The following is a 6034-nucleotide window of genomic DNA, read 5'->3' as shown; positions in this document are numbered from 1 at the left end:
GTGTTCAACGCGTGTTTTTCGGTGACGTAGAACACAAATGCGGGGGCTCTCTCCGGGCGAACTATCGCCAAAAGTCCTGACGTTTGAAGGGGGAGGGGAGGGAGGGGAGGGAGGGAGGGAGGGGGGGGGCGCGGTGACAGTGGGCGGCGATCGGCCCTGGCGCTGATTGGACGGAGCGGAGTCCCCGGGAGGGAAAAGCAATAAAGTTGCTACTTTTTTTGGCGCCTGGTTCGCGCTGCAACAAATAAAGAGGGAGATTGTAACTGACCAGGTATGTTTTGTGAATGGGTTGCAATTTTCTTGTTATTTTTTGATACTTGCAATGTTACATCTGTGTCGTAATTTTCCTGTAGCGACTTATAATTTCTGAGCTGCTCTGGCACTCTCGGCTACTTTTGTGTACTCGTGTCAAACCGCTTTCCTCCATTCGCTGTCTTTCAATTGCCTAATTACAATTTAATCATTGCAGATTCGATCACAATGACAGAAGGATATTCTGCTCTCCGGGCGGCAAATAATTCCTGCAAGATGCTTGACTTTTGTGACAATTAGTTGTGCACTCGTCAAAGTGTACAAGTGCGGTTACATATTCCTTTCTAAAAATATTTCAGGGAAAATAATCTGAAAGGGTGTGAATTTGTTTATTTCTGGTAACTGCTGCTCGGTGTACAATCCTGTGGGTGTCTTTTATTATTACAGTATGAGTGATCAGTGTTACAATTTTACAACACCAAGTTATAGTCCAACAAATTTATTTTAACTTTCACAAGCTTTCGGAGGCTTCCTCCTTCCTCAGGTCAATTTCCACAACATTCACCTGAGGAAGGAGGAAGCCTCTGAAAGCTTGTGAAATTTTAAATAAATTTGTTGGACTATAACTTGGTGTTGTAAAATTGTGTTACAATTTGCAAGCTGTCTTGTTGGAAGTGGATTGTCAGATTACAAAATAGACTAGTACTCTTTTGGAGTTCAATATTCCTTACACGTTTATGGCCATTAACGTTCCCAGGTGTAGATAAGAAGTTTTGATGGGGGATATGGTGTTTCTTTTAATTTTATGTGAACATATTTAACTAGGTTAGGTCGGTGAGATATTGCATCTCATTTACACTGGTTACTCTTTTCTAGTTTTTGCCTTGGTATCTTTGGGTGCATTTACTCTGCAAGTTTAGTGTTGGTGTGAAGCAATTTCCATTTAAGTATTAACGCTAAACTTGCAGGGTTGCATCTGGAGTCGGGACCTAACCTGATTTCAGAGTTAAGTGTAGGGAGACACACTGAGTCTTAAACCGATCTGCTTGAAACCACTAGGCACCTTTTTAAAACTAGATTATCTCAATGTTTGGCGAGTAGGGATTTCCCCCCCCCCCCCCCCCCCCGGTCATCTAATTTCTAACGTTGGAAGAGAGCTCTGCATATGCAGGCAATTAAGGACAGTTAAAGTTGCAGCCAGGCTGGTGCTAAGCAATACAAACGACAGGAACCTGAACTCTAATCACCCTTGTCTCAGACGACACCAGATTGCATTTAGTGTCATTAATGTAGAAAAGTGACCCAAAGCATTTCACAGAGGCATAAGCAAAAAAAAGAGATCGAGGCCATGGAGGGATTTAAACACTAAGATGCGAATTTTAGATATGAAGCATAGGGTACTGGGAGCTAATGTAGGTAAGTGATCATGATGTGGAGATGCCGGTGATGGACTGGGGTTGACAAATGTAAGGAATCTTACAACACCAGGTTATAGTCCAACTGTTTTATTTGAAAATCACAAGCTTTTGGAGGCTTTCTCTTCACTCACTCACCTGACGAAGGAGAAAGCCTCCGAAAGCTTGTGATTTTCAAATAAAACAGTTGGACTATAACCTGGTGTTGTAAGATTCCTTACGTAGATAAGTGATGATAGTGGTGATGGGTGAGGGGGAAGATGCAGCATAGGCGATAGGCAGCAGTTTTGGATGAGCTGAAGTTTACAGATGGTGAAAGTTGGGACAGGAGGGCATTGGAGTAATGGAGTCTGGAGGTGAGAAAGGCATGGATGAGGGTTTCAGATGAGTAGAAGTGGAGGCAGACAGTATTACTGTAATGTTAATGCACTGTTTGTTGCCAACTACAACAATTGAGAAAGAGATACCATCTGAGGTGCAGTAGCTCTTTAAAAGTTGCTCTGCATGCGGTTTTTCACAGATGGTGTCACAACTCCCTAGTCCAAAGGCAAGGATGTTGACTGAATTATGAGAGTTGGAGCTAAAGCTCACTCAGAATTACAGGGGTAGCACACAAAGATCTTCCATTCTGCTAACATTGAGTGGCCAAAGTTTTTTTTCCCTGCAATTTGGGAAGTTCTCAATCTTTGGTATGACATTGCTTCTCCGTAGCGAGCGATGGAAAAGTAGAGGGCAAATTGAAGAGATAGTCTGGGTAGACTGCAAGGGAGCCGATTGTCTATTTGGTGGCACGGAAAGAAAAAGAACAGGAAAAAAAATCTAACTAGCAGTTTTATTAAAGGTGAAGGGCAGTCAGTGGACAGGTACTTATAAAACAAAATGCTTTCCCTTGTATGCCTTAAACACCCCCCCCCACCCCCACCCCATCCCTCCACTTACATCAAATTACATAGAATGTACAGCACAGAAACTGGCCATTCGGCCCACCTGTTCCATGCTGGTGTTTATGCTCCACACGAGCCTCCTCCCTGCCAACTTCACCTAACCCTATCAGCATATCCTTCTATTCCTTTCTCCCCGATGTGTTTATCCAGCTTCCCGTTAAAGGCATCTATGCTAGTCGCCTCATCTACTCCATATGGTAGTGAGTTCCAAACTCTGACCACTCTTTGAGTAAAGATGTTTCTCCTGAATTCCATATTGGATTTATTAATGACTATCTTATATTTATGGCCCCTAGTTTTGGACTCCCCCACAAGTGGAAACATCTTCAGTTGTTCCGAAGGTAATAACTCATGCTGGAGTATGGTGATGCCAGGCTGAGATCAGCTACTTTACATAGCCCAGGGAATCTGATGTGGGAAAGTTACTGATTTGTACAGCTTAAACCCACTTCACGTAGTGCATTTATCCTGCCATTGACAAGAGCTTCTCCTGTACACCTACAATATTCTGACATTTATTTAGTTGGGAGATTTCATAGTGCAAGCGTGCTGACTCTCATGGGAATCTGACCTCTCAGGTGGAAGCCCATTTAGGACCCTTTCATATTTCTGGTGCAAAGCAGTCAGCCATTAAATAACTATACCAACTGACCACTACATTGTAATTCGGTCAATCTTTGTGGGGGCACGATGGCAGTCGGCTGCATGTGTGAAATGTCGGGGTCCTGCAAGAATGTTACTTGATCTTAATAAGTGGCCCTTCTGATGTTTAGGATCTTTTTTAATGTAAACCATACCGAGCTTTTTATAAGGTAGATGCTTTTTTTCCCCCCCATTGTGCCTCCCCACCGAATATCCTTTCCATTTAAATAACATTGGTTGTTAGCCCCAATGTGGAGTCCTTGTTCTTGCCCCTAATTAAGAGTGTCTGAATGATGAGAAGAGAATTTGGTCTGGTGTGAGAGAGATCAGAATAGAGGATGATCACAAATGCTGCCAAGCATGAAAATCCAACACATCTTCATGTGCACAGAAGAAGACCTTGTGCAGATGGTAGTTATTTTTCTGTCGGTACAATCTGTTTGGAATCGGGAATTCATTCTGCGAATGTTGGTCAGAGAAAACAGAATGTACTTGGCACTGAAAGTCAATATTTGGCAATTTTCCCAACTGCTTTGTTTATGGCCGAGTCTTATGTTGGTCATTCAGATAACGTGGCTATATATTTTTAGTCACATATGTGACTATTTTTCCTTATAGGTTTATAAAGGATAACGGTTTTATTATAAGAGCCAAATACTTTAACAATCGCGTACTGTTTTTTTTTAATGGGGAAGTTAAGGCAAGGTCCACAGTGCAAGACACCACCTGTGTTGAAAAAGTAGGTGAGAATATGGAATATAAGGCTGAAAAGGAAAATCTGCTCCAGAATATTTCAAAGCATTGCTTGCGCTGGTATGAAGCAGCCGTTTTGTTGGTGTCTACCACTTTGTTTAACTCGTAACACGGAGAGAGTTCCTCTTGTAGGTATTTGTGGTGAAATCGTAAAAGTGTGTGTTAAAATGCAGGTTTATGATTGCTACAAATGGCAAACACAGGAAGCCATCCCTTCATCATTGAACTAGATCTCTCTCCCTCCCCTTATGGACAATACTGATCTTGAATTGAATTTTCAAGAGATTACATTCAGATGTATGTTTGATGAAGTTGGTGCACTTTGACCTATTTCTTCAGTGGTTCTTTTCCTTCTTTCCTCCCCCCGCCCCTCTCTCCTAATGTGTACAACAGTTTGGTTTATGTTCATCATCAACCTGCCAAGAAAATGGGGAGGAATAATAATTTTTTTAAAAAAAAACTTGCTCTCATATTTCCTGCCCTGTTGCTTTTCATCTCAGGATCACAAACCTAAAGCAATAATATTCAGTTAGAAGCGATCCTACTCCCATCGGGAGCGAAACCTTCATCAGCGAGTGACAATCAGTTTAGAACAGATGGACAAAGTGGCTGGATTCCCCTGTTTTAAAAAGAGTCAGGTGCTACTCTGATTGCTTTCAATAATGTCATTCAGAAAAAATTGCTGATGTTTCCAAATTACAAACTGCCTGATCAACAAGAATAAAGTACATCTCCACATTTGGTAATGATTCTCCAAAGTATAATGATTAACCATATGACTGCTAACATTGATTTTGAGTTTGGGATAAAAAGTTCCATTAGCTGCATTTGTCCTTCACATACATCTGCTTTAATCATGTTGCTTGTGATACTGTGCAGCACGCATAAGAATATGAGCCAAGTCCATTCCTTCCAACAAACCACGCACAGTTGGCACTATTGTGGACTGAACCCGATGAGTTTCATCTGTGTGGGGAGATGAATATCCAGGTAAAACTTCCAAGAAGATAAATCCCTGTTAAATGGAGTTTAACCAAAGACCCAGGATATCAATCTAACATTGTTCAGTCCTGACTTGCATTTCGCAGATGACACTTCCTACACTCCCAGTAGTATAGAAGCCATAACGTTCCACTGAATATTTAATCATCTCTATTTATCCTTCTGACATTCAAACCTTTTGAGCAGATATTCAGCCAGTGTTTTTTTTCCCCAATCAAGTGAGTTGGCCGAGCATTAATTGCTTTTGCAGGGAGTCTTCCACGTTTCTAAAAATAAATTCTAATCTCTTGTTTGAAGCTTGTTAATTTTTGTACTTGTAGACTATTCCAATGCTCTCCTGGATGGCCTCCCATCTCCCACCCTCCATAAACTTGAGCTCATCCAAAACTCTGCTGCCCGTATCCTAACTCACACCAAGTCCCGTTCACCCATCACCCCTGTGCTCGCTGATCTACATTGGCTCCGGGTTCAGGAATGCCTCGATTTTAAAATTCTCATCTTTGTTTTCAAATCCCTCCATGGCCTCACCCTTCCCTATCTCTGAAACCTCCTCCAGCCCTACAACCCTCCGAGATCTCTGCGCCCCTCCAATCCTTGCCTCTTGCACATCCCCAATTTTAATGGCTCCACCATTGGTGGCCATGCCTTCAGCTGCCTAGGCCCTAAGTTCTGGAATTGCCTCTCCTCCTCCTTTAAGACGTTCCTTAAAACCTACCTCTTTGACCAAGCTGTTGGTCACTTGTCGTAATACCTCCTTATGTTGCTCGGTGTCAAATTTTGTTTGATAATCGCTCCTGTGAATCGCCTTGAGACGTTTTACCACATTAAAGACGTTTAATAAATGCAAGTTGTTGTTGTTGTTCTTCATCTGTGGGGTTCAACTGTGGTGGGGGGGGGGGGTCTCCCAAATGGGTCAGCAACTGTCTTGTTCTAAAGAAAGAAGTTGCATTTATTTAGCACCTTTCACAACCTCAAGATATCCCAAAGTGCTTTATAGCCAATTACTTTTGAAGTGTAGTCACTGTT

At 42.2% G+C, this 6034-nt stretch overlaps 1 protein-coding gene across 1 annotated transcript in view; it reads left to right on the top strand.

Moving 5' to 3' along the window:
* Positions 1 to 154: 154 nt before the first annotated feature.
* Positions 155 to 6034, top strand: part of sfxn2 (sideroflexin 2) — a 52457-nt gene continuing 46577 nt past the window's right edge. Inside the window, exon 1 of the mRNA XM_068002073.1 lies at positions 155 to 271. The gene's annotated coding sequence lies outside the window, so the exon portion shown is untranslated. The remainder of the gene's footprint in view (positions 272 to 6034) is intronic.

Source organism: Heptranchias perlo, chromosome 21 (assembly GCF_035084215.1).
Source record: "Heptranchias perlo isolate sHepPer1 chromosome 21, sHepPer1.hap1, whole genome shotgun sequence".
In the NCBI taxonomy this organism is placed as follows: Eukaryota; Metazoa; Chordata; class Chondrichthyes; order Hexanchiformes; family Hexanchidae; genus Heptranchias; species Heptranchias perlo.
Note: the sequence above shows the minus strand (reverse complement) of the source record. Positions and strands in the feature narration are given on the sequence as shown.